The sequence below is a fragment of the Gordionus sp. m RMFG-2023 genome, chromosome 1 (assembly GCF_954871325.1).
Source record: "Gordionus sp. m RMFG-2023 chromosome 1, tfGorSpeb1-WG-v2, whole genome shotgun sequence".
NCBI classification, from domain to species: domain Eukaryota; kingdom Metazoa; phylum Nematomorpha; class Gordioida; order Chordodea; family Parachordodidae; genus Gordionus; species Gordionus sp. m RMFG-2023.
Genome location: NC_088775.1, coordinates 55,928,024 through 55,945,078, shown reverse-complemented (window position 1 = coordinate 55,945,078; position 17,055 = coordinate 55,928,024).

Sequence of the window (17,055 nt, the reverse complement as noted above, 5' to 3'; positions counted from 1 at the left end):
CGTATTTCCACAAAAACACCTTTTTTTCCCCTCTTTTTTTTTAACATTGTATTTTGATTTTATATATATTGATTTTTTTTGTGGTCATCCACTTGTTACAAATCCTTTTTTTTATATATCCTCCACGTGTTTTCAAAATTTAGTCGTAATTAAATCCGCTCTAAACCAGCGGTGCAGCGAATGCCGTTATTGACTTAAGGTAGGGTTTACCTTCGTTATTAAATCCGCTCTAAGCCAGCGGTGCGGCGAATGCCGTTTTATTTATTTTATTGACTTAAGGTAGGATCTACCTTCATTATTAAATCCGCTCTAAACCAGCGGTGCGGCGAATGCCGTCTTGGTTTATTTTTGTAGGAATTAAGAATGAAATCGGCGCCGACGGCCGGGTAGCCGTATCTAAGAGGGGAGGAGTGTTATGTTCTACCCACCCCCCCCCCCCACTTGTCCCATACAACTTATTTCTTTTCTTTACGTTTTTCTCCACTTGTTTCTTTTTTCCCATCTTCCTTTATTTTGTTATGAAATTGTTATAATATACCTTATTTTTATATTGCATTTGAAACTGGTTCTTACCAGTTTCATGAATGATTGTATCGCGATTAAATAAAAACTTTTTTTTTCCTTTTTGTTTTAAAAATTATAAAGGTTGAAAACGAAACACCTTTTGGATTATTAATTATTTTTCTTTCGTTTTTGAAAATTTATATTTTTTGTAACATCGATTTTACTTTGTTGAATAAACTTTGAAAATATTATTTTAACTACGTTGTCCAAGTGATTCCATGACTAAATCGATAAAACCCGGCCCCCTGGATCCCGTCATCGACCATCCAGGACCCCCGATCACGGACTGTATTTTTCCCATTCAGACTGGGGGACCCATCGGTCCAAATACTACAGTTTTTTTTAATCATCTTTGTAAAATTATATATTTTTTTAGTATATCAAAAGATGTGGTTTTTTCTAAATAATTTTTTATGAAATATTTATATCTTTTTCTTTCTTTCTTTCTTTCTTTATGTTATTCTATATGATCTTTTTAACGAAAATATTTTAATGTGACAATTGTCATATTCGTTATTTATGAAACTTTTTGACATAAAGGGTAAAATAATATTTATATTGTAAAGATGTTAAATTATAAATTCAATGAAGATGTTCTTTGGAAAACTGGCAATTATCATAATAAATATTTTTAAACATATTATATTTTTTTTGACGCTAATAGACAAAAATATGTATTTTTAACATTCTAAATTAAAATTTCAATTAAGATGTAACATATAAAAGTGACAATTGTCATAATCGTTATTTTTAAAGTTTTATGTAAATGAGCTAAGTATTGCTAAAATGTTTAAATAAAACTTTAGTGAAGATATACCTTAGATAAGTGACAATTGTCATAATCGTTATTTATAAAGTTTATAGAATTTTATTTTTTTGACGCAAATGGATATAAATATAGCTTGTAACATGTTAAATTAAATGAAGATGTATTAGAGATAAGTGAAAATTCTCATAATCGTTATTTTTAAAGTTTTTTAAATTTTTTTATGGGTAAAAATATATATTGTAAACATGTTAAATTAAAATTTCATGAAGATGTAGCATATAAAAGTGACACTTGTCATAATTGTATTTTTTAAGTTTTTGTGAATTTTTTTGACGAATGGGTTAAAATATAGATTGTAAACATATTAAATTAAAATTCCATGAAGATGTACCATGGAAAAGTGACAATTGTCATAATCGTTATTTTAAGTTTTTTGAATTTTTTTGACGCAAATGGGCAAAAATATAGATTGCGTACATGTTAAAATAAAACTTCATATCAATTGGCATAATAGTTATTTTTAAAGTTTTTTTGACCCAAATGGGTTAAAATATATTCTAAAAATGTCAAATTTAAATTTCATGAAGGTTTAGGAAAATGACATTTGTATAATCGTTATTTTTTAACATTTTTTGACACAAAAGGGTAAAAATAATATTTATATTGTAAAGATGTTAAATTATAAATTCAATGAAGATGTTCATTAGAAAATTAGCAATTATCATAATCAATATTTTTAAACATATTAGATTTTTTTGACTCTAATGGACAAAAATATGTTTAAATGTTTAATTAAAATTTCAATTAAGATGTAACATATAAAAGTGACAATTGTCATAATCGTTATTTTTAAAGTTTTTAAAATTTTTTTGATGTAAATGGGCTAAAATAAATATTCATAACATGTCTAAATAAAATATTAGTGAAGATTTACCCTAGATTAGTGACAATTGTCATAATCGTTATTTTTGAAGATTATTGAATATTTTTGACGCAAATAGGTATAAATATAGGTTGTAAATTGTCACTTTCCTACATCTTCATGAAATTTTAATTTAAAATGTTTACAATATATATTTTTACAGATTTGCGTTAAAAAAATTCAAAAAACTTTAAAATTAACGATTATGACAATTGTCACTTATCTATAATACATCTTCATGAAATTTTAATTTAACATATTTACAATATATATTTTTACCCATTTGCGTTAATTTTCCCATTTGCGTTAAAAAAAATCAAAAAACTTTAAAAATAACGATTATAACAATTGTCACTTATCTATAGTACATCTTTACTTAAATTTAATTTAACATGTTTACAACCTATATTTATACCCATTTGCGTCAAAAAATTAAATAAACTTCAAAAATATGATTATGACAATTGTCACTTATCTAGGGTACATCTTCACTGAAATTTTTATTTAAACATGTTAGCAATACTTATTTTAGCCCATTTACATCAAAAAAATTTTAAAATTTTAAAACTTTAAAAATAACCATTATGACAATTGTCACTTATAGTAAATCTTCATAAAATTTTAATTAATAATGTTTAAAATATATATTTTTACCCATTTGCGTTAAAAAAATTCAAAAAAACTTTAAAAATAACTATTATGACAATTGTCACTTATCTATAGTACATCTTCACTGAAATTTTAATTTAAATGTTTACAACCTATATTTATATCCATTTGCGTCAAAAAAAATCTAAACTCCTAGAATAACGATTATGACAATTGTCACTTAGTACATCTTCACTGAAGTTTTTTTAAACATGTTAGCAATACTTATTTTAGCCCATTTACATCAAAAAAACTTTAAAAATAACAATTATGACAATTGTCACCTTTATATGTTACATCTTAATTGAAATTTTAATTTAACATGTTAAAAAACATATTTTTGTGCATTAACGTCAAAGAAATCTAATATGTTTAAAAATATCTATTATGATAATTGCCAAATTTCCAAGGAACATCTTCATTGAATTTATAATTTAACATCTTTACAATATAAATATTATTTTATCCTTTTGTGTCAAAAAGTTTCAAAAATGTTTAAAAATAACGAATATGACATTTGTCACATTAAAATATTTTAATTAAAAAGATCATATAAAAAAAATAACATAAAAAAGTTTAATATAAATATTTTTAAAAAAGTTATTTAGAAAAAATCAATTCTTTTAATACACATAAAAATAGATGATTTTACAAAGATGATATAAAAAAAGGTTCCATGTCAATTCAGCGAAAATTTTATCCTTTTGCATCCTATTTATTTGGAGGGTAGGGGGTAGGCGGCTTTAATGGGGGTAGGATAAATTTTTTAGTGGTTATCTATTAAATTTGAGATAAAATAGGACAAATTTATTGCTGTAGAAATTAATACTCTTATTATAGAACTATAATAATACAATCTGCTATCCTTTTCATTGTAATTTAAAAGGTTTAGATATTTTAGCAAGATCTTAATGCTATAATAATGAATTCATTGTAATAATCGAGGTTTTAATTGAATTTATCTAAAAAATAAATCCTTTATATTTACAAAATAAATCCTTTATATTTACAAAATAAATCCTTTATATTTACAAAATAAATCCTTTATATTTACAAAATAAATCCTTTATATTTACAAAATAAATCCTTTATATTTACAAAATAATTCCTTTATATTTACAAAATAAATCCTTTATATTTACAAAATAAATCCTTTATATTTACAAAATAAATCCTTTATATTTACAAAATAAATCCTTTATATTTACAAAATAAATCCTTTATATTTACAAAATAAATCCTTTATATTTACAAAATAAATCCTTTATATTTACAAAATAAATCTTTTATATTTATAAAATATTGATATTTGGTAGGTGGCAAATTTTTTAGGGGGGTAGGCAAAGGTTTTTGAAAGGGGTTTGCATCCAGTGAAAATTCTGTCATGTGGAGTCTGCCCAAAAATATGCATATATTTAAACAAAAATTTAAAGAAAAGAATGTAAAAGTTAATATTTTTGTAAACTAAAACTATTGAGTCTAATTCATACTTTTTTGGGAAAAAAGCATTTATATATAAAAAAAATGAATCCAAAAATGTTTTTTAAAAAATGAAATATAAGCCAAAAATAAGTCTTAAGGCAAAAGTGAAATTTATTATAATTACTATTATTAGATCCATAAAATTACTAAATAATATAATAATCAAATACATTTTTTTAAAGTGAATAACTTTAATTTATTTTTTTAATAAAAGTAAAATTAAATTATAAAATTACTGAAAAAATTAAATTAAAAATTAAGAAAAAAAATACAAACAGTGGAATATTATGTGTCGTAGATTTGCAGTATATCTAATTTAATCTAATAACGTATATAAATCAAATAATTTTTACCAACAGTGAATTATATATTTTACAGAATATTATAAAATATTAATATGGACATCATAAAATATCTTTTAAAGAATGTAAATGAAAAAATTTCTATTTTTTAATTTAAATTCAAAGATTTTATTTCATACTCTCATTAAAAAACATATTTCAATAAACTATAATAAATATAATAATTTCATATTAACATACTATATATATAATCATTATTAAAATATATAATTAAAAGAAGGGATATTAAAAACAAAAAATTTTATTAAAAAAAAAATTATATTTAGGTATGGTCGGCGTGACTTAATGACCCATGTATGGATATGCATTTGGAACGACAGATTTCGATAGATATTCTTTGTCAAAGGTAGAAGCCTTCTTTTGGATCACCTGTGGATAAACGTAACCTTTGCCATATTATTTTGAATAATTTTAGGGCTTGGGGACCAAATGATCCACAGGTGTCTGATACTACCGAAACGAACAAAACATTATTAAGGTGACAATTTTTACTGGTTTTTGTATTCTCCGCTTTCGTTATGGAGTTGGCAGATAAAGATCTGGCAAGACGATCTACGCATGTATAATCCCAAGCGAAGGGTAAACCTTGATTCCAAGGGACTAGCGTAATTCCATCCGGTCTGGTTTGATTATCGGGGCTAAGGCCAGTGGGTTAAGGGAATATTTATGGATTTCAGTGTTTTATTGATGATTGAATTGATAGCAGGGTATCTTTAATATTTAATTTTCTACCAGAACAAAATATTGTTACATTCATTTAAACATATGCAATATAACTTTTAAAATTTTAGTTCAAGTTCAACCATATTCAATCCTCTTTATTATCGTTTATAACCTATGGGTACGATGTATATTGAATATGGAATGGATTATTAATTATTTTCAAAGTTGGATTTAAAGAAAATGTTTTATTGATAAGTGATTGTATTTGTTAAATAAAAGTAAAATTAACATAGCCAACATAACTCTTCCATAATCAAATTTTTATTAAATCGGGCATGAGCTTTTTACTTATCCTTTTATTTCCTATGGGATAGGCTTTTAAATAAGTAGCTTTGCCTCTTGATGATGAAACAATAGTGATTATGCTAGAGAAAAATGATCCTATCATTCAGATAGTCCCAATAGGTAGTGTTTTTCAACATTATATTATATTTTTTAAAGTTTAATGTTGATGAAAGATCTGCAGTAAATTTTATTATAATAATTTATTGATCAATAATAACTATTGTTGTAATATTATATTTTTTTTATGTTTATTTTTGGTTTTATTGATTTTTTATGTATAATGTTTTGATGTGTTTTATATCTATGAAAAAGAAAAATCATTATTTGTTTTGTAAATAATAATTAAATATTTTTTTTCTATGATTTTTTTGTTCGTTAACAAATTATGAAATAAAGAAAATAAAGTCCAAAAAGTTGTGTCTATTCATTTAACTAATTAAAATAAAATTAAGGTCCTGAAAGTGGTACCGTTATAAAATAAGATATCTGTATTTATAAAAATGGTTAGTCGGCATAACCACTTACAACCATCTATACGAAGGCGTAAATTTAAAAAAAAAGAAAAAATCATAATAAAAAGTAAAATATTTTTTATTAAAATTTAATGAATTGTTTAATAATTATTTTAACAATAATTACATTAGCATTTTTTTTTCATTTAAAATTTTAAAAATTTATTTAATAAAACTTTTAATAGGTTTGCTATAAATATTTAAATTTAGAATTGATAAAATTGTAAAGTATAAGTTAAATTGTAAAAAAATTCTCAACCAGAAGAATACAAAAACGTATAACTACGTGGAAATTAAAAATATGTCTCAATTAAGTGTTTATTTAGGATTAACTATAATTATAATATTTTGGATTATTTTATTTTTGGTATAAAAGAAGAAATATTAGTAAAGAGGCGAATAAGACAAGATTAATAAAACAAATGGGTAGGGAAAATAATGAAAAATCTGATAAAATAGAAAAGTTATGTAATAAAATATATATGATGAAAAAAAATGGAATTTTAAAAACAGATATCTTTAAAGATTATGAAAAAAGAAAATAATTTTAATAAAACAGAGATCATTAGAGATTCTGAAAAAGAAAGAAATGAAATTGATACGGAAAATAAATAAAAAATATGGGAGGTGAAAATAATGAAATTGAAATAATAAATATGATAAAGGATATGGTAATAAAAGAAATAGAAATCGAAAATATTAAAAAAATAAACTTGAAAGAGAAATTTTAGAAAAACAAAATAAAGAAAAAGAAAAAAAGGAAATACTTAAAAAGTTGAAGAAATGGAATGGGAAATTAAAAAATTAAAAGAGGCAAATCAAGGATATAACGTAAATAATTATATAAATCAAGGAAAGGAGGGGAAAGGAGGGGAAAAATAGAAGGGGTTGGGTCAATTGCAACGGGATCAAGTGAAACATGTTTTACGTGTGGAAAGTATGGCCACATAAGCAAAGAGTGTAAGGAAAGAATAAATCAAAGAAGTGTTGCCACATTTCTCAATACCCCAATAATGGTGTATTCTAAGTATGGAGCTTCAATTTGATAGCAAATGTATCTGCCATTTAAATATGATGATGGAAATATAAAAAAATTTGACCAAAATATTTATATTAACAATTCTGGATCCCATTTTGTTAATGTTATTGATTTTGGAAATTAATTACAAATCTTGATATTTTATATTTTTTATTAAAGCATTTTAGTTAATTGTATTTGTCTAGTTTTTATTATTTCTATTTATTTATCCTATTTTGAGGATTATATTTTGTAAACATATTTTAATCAATAAATATATAGACCACATATAGAGATATCTTTTATAATCATGCCTATTTATAGCTCCGTGAAGATGGCCGAACATTTGGAAGCACTAACAATGATTCATATGTCATTTTTTAGTGCTTCGTTAGTGCTTATTAGTGCTTCAATCCGTATATTAGCCGAATTTAAGAAAAAAAGTTATAAGCAAAAATAAAAATTTGTGACAACTTCAAGCTTAAAAGTTGATTGGAAGCACTAACGATGAATCATATGTCATTTTTTAGTGCTTCGTTAGTGCTTTTTAGTGCTTCAATCCGTATAGTAGCCGAATTTAAGGAAAAAAAGTTATAAGCAAAAATAAAAATTTGTGCCAACTTCACGCTAAGTTGATTGGAAGCACTAACGATGAAACTTATATCATTCTTTAGTGCTTAGTTAGTAGAGGTTAGTGCTTCAATCAATTTTGTAGCCGAATTCAAGAATAAAAAGTTATTGGCGAAAAAAACAAAAATAAACAAATATTGGCGACGAAACAAAAACTAGAGTAGTATTTGTTATATTTGAATTTTTATATATATTTTAAAAGGTTACGCTATTTTAATTATATATTATTATAACTTTCTATACAATTTTATAAACCGGATCTTGAGTTAATACTAGAAACAGATGCATCAAACCAGGATTTGGAGCTGTACTCTTGCAAAAATATGATAATGATAACGAATACCCTATAGCTTACACCTCGAGAATTTTACAAGATGCTGAAAAGAATTATTCGACAATCGACAAAGAAACCAAAGCCATAGTAAACGGCGTAGAAAAAGTTCATAACTATTTGTATGGACGAAAATTTAATATACGAACGGACCATAAACCTTTAATAAAAATATATGGGGATAACATAGATTTAAACGCCTTAACAAACCAAAGATTGTTACGTTGGGCTTATAAATTATCTGCATATGATTATGAAATAATGTATAAGAATGGCTCAAGTAATATAATTGCAGATGCTTTATCGCGAAACCCAATAGAGAAAAATGATAATAAAATAACAAGTGAAAATAAAACAGTGAAATATATATGAAATCTTACTTATGACACATTAACTCTATCAAGAAAAGAACTTAGAGATGAAACTGCGAAAGATCCAATTTTAAGAAGAGTAAAAATATTATTAAATGGTACAAATATACAAAATCAAGCACCAGAATTACAAGCTTTTAGAACAAGAATAGATGAAATAGAAAATGATGGCGGTATCCTATTTTGGAATGGTCGCTTAATAATTCCATATTCACTACAAAAACGAGTTTATTACATACAGGTCATCCCGGTATTACATCGATGAAATCCATTACGAGACATCATATATGATGGGAAAAATTAGATAAAGATGTCGAAAAATTAGTCAACCGCTGTATTGGGTGTCAAAAACATCGCAGAGATATACCAGAAGTTGCCGTATACCCATGGTATCCGCCAGCACAACCTTGGGAAAGGGTACATTTAGATTTTGCCGGACCACTAGACGGATTTTATTGGCTGGTAGGAATCGATGCATATTCAAAATGGATAGAGATCGATAGAATCAAAGATACCACAAGTAAAAATTTAATAAATAGATTAGAAAAATGGCTTACTATGGTGTTCCACATTAAATTGTCACAGACAATGGTCCACAATTCATTTCAAATGAATTTTACAAATGGTGCATAAATAAGAATATACAACACATAAAAACTACACCATACCATCCGAGAAGTAACGGATTAGTTGAAAGATGCATACAAACTATAAAAAATTGGTATTTTGCTAATAGAGAACAAACAAATGATAGGGAAAAATGCCTTAATGAAGTATTAGTTACATATAGAAATTCCGAACATTCCTCAACGGGCCGAATACCTGCCAAACTATTTATGGGGAGAAGACTAAATACTTTATTAGACTGGGTGAAACCATCAAGTACTGAAAAATTAGAAACCTCTGTAGTAAAACACGACCAGTTAAACAAAGGCATACATAGAGATTTTGGAAAAAACGAATTAGTTTGGATAAAAAATCAACTTGAAAAAGGATGGCATGAAGGAAAAATAATAAATCAACAAGCAAAATTCTCGTATAACGTAGAAGAAAAAGATAAAATAGTACGAAAACACGCAGATCAACTACGAATAAGGGAAGAACCAGACTAAACCAAATCAATAATACCAATTGAACCAAGTCAAAAAGGAAGGCAACCGCGTTATCCAACAAGGGAACGAAAGTCAATAAAAAGATTAATAGATGAACTTGAACTTGGTAATAAAAAGATTGATAGACGATCTTAACTTGGTGGGAAAGAAGATATGTTATATTTGAATGTTTATATATATTTTAATAGGTTACGCTATTTGAATTATATATTATTATAACTTTCTTACATTTTATATTATCTTATGGAGGTCAATGTAATTGCATATTAGTAGAAGTTAAATGCCATAATTATAAAAGACTATATATAGGAAATAATTTTATAAAAAAAAATCTATTGTTTTGACTATAAAAGTACTAAACACCCGGTTTTCGCCATTATTTAGTGCTTAATTAATGTATTTAAATTCCGTTATTAATTTAGTTAACCGCCATATGGAGAAAAAGTTATTAGCTAAATAAAAATTATGACGTCACGATTTAAGCGTGAAGTTGGCCGAACTTTTGGAAGCACTAACGATGAAACTTACATCATTCTTTAGTGCTTCGTTTGTAGAGGTTAGTGCTTCAATTACTTTTGTAGCCGAATTTAAGAATAAAAAGTTATTGGCGAAAAAAACAAAAATAAACAAATATTGGCGACGTTCCAAAACAGAAACTAGAGTAGTACTAAACATCCGATTTTTGCCATTATTTAGTGCCTAATTGTAATGTATTTAAATAAATTGATTTTTTTATATTCGCTTAAAGATACAATTTATTTGGAATTTATAAAAATAGAAAAATATATGTATATAGCTGATATTAAATCATTTTGTAACTTTACAACTTTACAATAAATTAATTCAAACATTTCATTTGGCGACGAATTTATTTTTCAAGACATTTTTGACGACGACGAATTATTTAAAATAAAAAGATTAAAATTATACTATGCCTCTGAAGAAGATTGAAGAACATACTCAATTTCATATTCCAGAATTTGTCAAAGAAAAAGTTAATATTCAGGATTACCTATATAATATAGAACTCATTTTCAAGGTAAAAAATATTTTCGATGAAAATAAAAAAAAGGATCTTTTATTGGCCTATATAGGCACCGAAAATTTAATTAAAATAAAAAAATTTTATTTTCCAAATATTTTAAATAATATAAATTATTTAACTTTAATAGAGAATCTTGAAAAAATTTTTAAGGATGTCTCTAGCATTTTTCTTCATAGGAATAATTTTTTTTACATTAAAAAGAAATAACGAAAGTATAATTGACTTTTCAATTAAATTAAAAAGCATTTGCGCTTTATGTAATTTTAAATCGCCGGTTGATGAACTCTTAAGGGATATTTTCATTTTAGGAGTAGGGTTTCCCGAGCTGGACAAAGAACTTCGGTCAAAATATGCCGAAGGAAATATTACTTTTGAAGATACTGTGCGTCTAGCTATAGCGCTGTCTTCATTGGAGAAGGAAACCCTGACAGAAGTTAATAAAATAATTAAACATAAGCCTATGCAAGTTTCCAAGAATACTTATATTAGGAATAATTATAACAACGTAAACAAATTCAATAATAATAATTATAATGCTAACAAATTCAACAATAATTTTTATAAACCAAGTTTTAAACCTAATTTCAGTCAAAAATAAGTAATATGCTTTAGATGCGGAAAAGCAAACCACATAGCGAAAGAGTGTAGAACGCATGCTATACAAATGATTTTACCACGGACACCTCGCCTGTCTTTTTCTAATAAAGCTACAATCGATGCGAAGTTAAATGGACTGCTGCTTACTATGGAATTCGATACTGGGGCGGCGTGTAGTGTGATAGACGAGGTTACCTGGAGTCGCATAGGCAAACCAACATTATCACCTGCTTATAAACTAGTAGGATATAACCATATCAAAATCGAAGTATTGGGTAAATGTTTAGTGGAAGTCGAAGTAAAAAATATTTCAAAATTTTTACCTATTTGGGTAGTTAAGGGTGAGAATTCCCTCAATTTTGGAATGCCTTTTCTTAAAGAATTTGGTATAAAACTTCCTGAAGAAGTTCGTATTAACAATATAAATATGCAAGATTCCAGTTTAAATACAATTGTTTCAAAATTTCCGCAAGTTTTTAAAAAAAAATTTAGGACAAATAAAATAACACGAAGCCGTCATAAAGATACAACCAAATACAGTGCCAATTGCGTTACCATCTAGAAGAATTCCATTTCCGTTGCGTCGAACCGTTGAAGCTGAGTTGGACAGACTTTTAAATGAAGGCGTTATCGAGAAGGTAGATCTAACAAAGACTCCAATTACTTGGACTACGCCAACGGTTAATATTTTAAAGAAATCCGGTTCCGTGCGGATATGCGGAGATTTTTGTTTAACAATCAACAAATATTTAGCGATAGATAACGATTTACTACCAACTTTCGTTGACCTGACAAATAGGATCGCGGATGGTAAAATATTTTCAACGATAGATTTAAGAGATGCATTTTTACAATTCGGAGTTAGTCCAGAATGTAGAGACCTTTTAGTAATTTCAACTCATATCGGTTATTACCGATATCAAAGAATTCCTATTGGGTTGACTAGCGCTCCGATAATATTTTAACGTTTTATGCAAAACCTATTAAAGGATATTCCTATGGTTAGTGTATTTTTAGACGATGTAATTATTGCAGGCGAGAATAATTTTGATCATATAGTTAATCTAGAAGAAGTATTAAGAAGATTTGATAAGGCTGGACTGACAACTACGACCTATAAAATTAAAATTGGAGAAAAGTCAGTTACTTATTTAGGTCATGTTATTGATGAATTCGGAATTCACCAGACCGAAGATAAGATTAATGCTATAAAAAATTGTAAAACACCATCTAATGTTAAAGAATTACGTTCGAAAATGTGAGTTGGTTTTGGTCAGCTAAAGAAGATGAAATATTTAATGTAGTTAAAAAAATATTATCAAAAGAAGATATGATAATTCCTTATTCAGCCGATATTCCTGTCGTGATTTCTTGTGACGCTTCCGAAGATGGTCTAGGAGCTGTTATTGCACACCGATTTCTTACTGGCCAGGAGAAACCGATTGCTTACGCATCGAGGACATCAGCAGCTGAAAAGAATTACGCCACTATTGATCGGGAGGCTTCGGCAATCATGTTCGCTATCGAGAAGTTTCATCAGTACATTTATGGAAGACATTTTATTTTGGTTACTGATCATAAACCTTTAAAATATATCTTAGGTGATAAAAGAGACCTTGATAAGATAACAAATAACCGTTTAATACGGTGGGCCACGAAGCTTTTAAATTATCAATATGAGATTCATAGGCCGGGTAATCAAAATAAATGCGCCGACGCTCTGTCCCGTTTGGGGGTAGAGAGAGGAAAAATAAATGAAGTTAAAAAAAATTTGAAAATGAAATTAGAGAAGTAAGGATCAATTTAATTGAAGATTTATCGTTCACTCGAAGTAAAGTTATTAGTGAAACGATCAATGATATAAATCTAAAAGAGATTGTTAAATTAATAAAAAATCATTGGCACATGGATAATATGAATAATTATTCGGAAAGTTTAAAAAAATTCATCTTAATTAAAGATAATATTTCTTTCGAAGAAGGGCTTTTATTTTATAATGATAGAATCATCATTCCTGATAACCTAAAAAAGAGGTTTTGAATGTTATCCATCGAGGACATCCGGGGATAGTGGGGATAAAATCCTTATGCCGATACTATGTCTTCTGGACAAATCTTGACCGAGATGTTGAAGAATTTGTAAAAAAAAAGTTGTCAGGAAGGAAGACCGGGAGCCAGAGATGTACCATTATACAATTGGAATATTCCTACCCGACCTTGGGAAAGAATACACATTGATTTGACAGGTCCCGTGTCTGGAAAGTATTGGTTAATTTGCGTAGACGCTTTCACCAAATGGGTTGAAGTTGCAATTTTAACACATATTAATTCGACGAGTGTAATAAATAATCTGCGTAATTATTTCGCTAGATTTGGTTTACCTCGTTACATTGTCTCAGATAACGATACTCAGTTTACTGGATCTGAATTCAAAACGTTTCTTTTTAAAAATAATGTAAAACATTTTAGATCGGCCCCTTATAGCCCCAAGTCGAATGGTTTGGCTGAGCGCTATATACGTACGATAAAGACGCGTTTCTATGCTGGAAGGAGAAGTGGGACTCCGGACCAGTTAAATTTAGCAAATGTTTTAATTACACACCAAAATACTCCAAACACAATACCGGTAAATCCCTTGCCGAAATGATGTTTGGAAGGCCGCTCAGAACGACGTTAGATCAGTGGAAGTTATCTATGAGAGAAAGGACTGAAAACGCGTTATGGAAACAAAAAAATTATAAAGATAGGAACGTTGAGCCCCGTGAATTTAAAGAGAAGCAAAAGGTTTGGGTAAAAAACGAAAGGACTGTGGGATGGCATGAAGGAACAGTGGTTCAACGGAAAAGTGCGATATTGTATGATGTTGAGTCTGAGGGTATTGTAAAAAACAAGCATGCCGACCAACTGAGGGAAGCTCATGTACAAGCTAAAGAAACACCCATGACAATGACTGAGGATTTGGACATTGCAGAACATAATGGAAATACAACTCTAGAAAAAAGAGTTTCGAAACCACCATTACGTTATTATGATGAATTCAATTTATAGTGGGGAGAACTGTAATGTATTTAAATAAATTGATTTTTTTATATTCGCTTAAAGATACAATTTATTTACAATTTATAAAAATAGAAAAATATATATATATAGCTGATATTAAATCATTTTGTAACTTTACAACTTTGCAATAAATTAATCTAAACATTTCACTAATTAATGAATTTAAATTCCGTTATTAATTTAACCGCCATATGGAAAAAAAGTTATTAGCTAAATAAAAATTATGACGTCACGATTTATGCGTGAAGTTGGCCGAACTTTTGGAAGCACTAACGATGAAACTTATATCATTCTTTAGTGCTTCGTTAGTAGTGGTTAGTGCTTCAATCATTTTTGTAGCCAAATTTAAGAATAAAAAGTTATTGGAGAAAAAAAACAAAAATAAACAAATAATGGCGATGTGCCAAAACAAAAACTAAAGTAGTACTAAACATCCGGTTTTCGCCATTATTTAGTGCTTAATTAATAAATTTGAATTCTGCAATTAATTTATTTAACCGCCATATGAAAAAATCGTAATACGCTAAAGAAATTTTAGAGGTCAAATTTTGGCCAGAAAATTATGAAATCACTAACGATGAAATTTATATCATTCTCAGGGCTTCTTTAGCAAAGGTTAGTGCTTCAATCACTTTTGTAGCCGAATTTATGAATAATAAGTTATTTGCAAAAAAAACAAAAATAAACAAATTATGGCGACAAGCCAAACCAAAAACTATAGTAAAACATCCGGTTTTCACCATTATTTAGTGCTCAATTAGTAAATTTGAATTCCGTGATTAATTTGGTTAACCGTCATATGAAAAAATTGTAATACGCTAAAGAAATATTTAGAGGTCAAATTTTGGCCAGAAAATTATGAAAGCACTAACTATGAAATTTATATCCTTCTTTAGGGCTTCCTTAGTAGAGATTAATGCTTTAATCACTTTTGTAGCCGGATTTCAGAATAAAAAGTTATTTACGAAAAAAACAAAAATAAACAAATATTGCGATTTGCCAAAACAAAAACTATAGTAATACTACATCCGGTTTTCGCCACTATTTAGTGCTCAATTAGTAAATTTGAATTCCGTAATTAATTTGGTTAACCGTCATATGAAAAAATCGTAATACGCTAGAAAAATATTTAGAGGTCAAATTTTGGCCAGAAAATTATGAAAGCACTAACGATAAAATTTATATCCTTCTTTAGATTTTCTTTACTAGAGGTTAATGCTTCAATCACTTGTACCGAATTTAAGAATAAACTATATCAGCGACAAACATCTTATTTTCACCATTATTTAGTACTTAATTTGTGAAATTTAAATTCCCTAATTAGTTTGATACCCTATAAATCACAAGTAATTTAAAAATGCATATTGTCCTTTTGCACTTAGCCTATCAATTGTTTCCGAAGATCATCTATTTGAGTTATTAAGGTTTCTAAAATACATCAATGAATAGCTATAACCACGTCATAAAAGATTATTTCCACTTATGACTAAATGGGTCTATTGAACCCCATTCATGTGTAATAATTATATAATTTTTATTATCTTATTGAACAACTTCATTTTTTCTCTAACATCTATTATTCTGAGGTGTCATTGAATGATATGGTTAAAAACATTCTCAGAAATTTTTTATTCTTAATTCAAATTGTTCTTTTTACATAGTTTAATTTTATTCGAAAAATTATGCATATATATATTTCTATCATAAATTTTAGTTATATCAAGATCTGATTATTATCAATATACCTATTAGAGATTTGCAAAAGTAGGCCTAGCCCGTAACCGTCAAGAAGTGCTCGGGCCTAATTTTTTAAAAATAAATCGAGTTCGGGCTGGGTCGGGACTTGGAAATTTTTTAAAATATATTTAAATTTATCAATTTTATATTGTATTTTTTATGTAAAATAAAAATATTTGATTTTATTTATAGAAACTAAACACCATATAACATATGTATTTTATTTTGAGTAATTTTAAAAATTAATTTCTATATTTAAATAAATTCGGGCTGGGCCGTTAAAAAAATTTAAGGCCGGGCTTGAAAAATAAGACCCGATGCAGATCACGAATTCTTATGCAGGAATTCTGAGAGTTACCCTGATTCGATAAATTAGTACCAAATCAATCCTTCAAATTTTCTTACACCTTTCTAGAGGCCTAAGAAAATTTTTAATAAACTATGATTCATAAATTTGACGTTCGTCTTTATTAAAGTTTTATTATTAAAATCTTTTTTTTAAGAATTATATCAAAATAATGTTTTTTACAATAATTATGGAAAGTTATTAAACTATATAAGAATGTTTCACATTATGGGAATGTGTTACATACTATAAAAATTTACAAGTAATTCAAAAATTATATAAATAATTAACCACAAAATTTCTCACAGGTGATTTATAAATCAATTTTAGCGTATTACAATTTTTTATAAAGGCGGTTAACCAAATTAATTACGGAATTCAAATTTACTAATTTAGCACTAAATAATGGCGAAATCCAGATGTTTAGTATTACTATAGTTTTGTTTTGGCTCGTCGCCATTATTTGTTTATTTTTGTTTTTTTTCGTAAATAACTTTTTATTCTTAAATTCGACTAAAAGTGATTGAAGCACTAACCTCTAC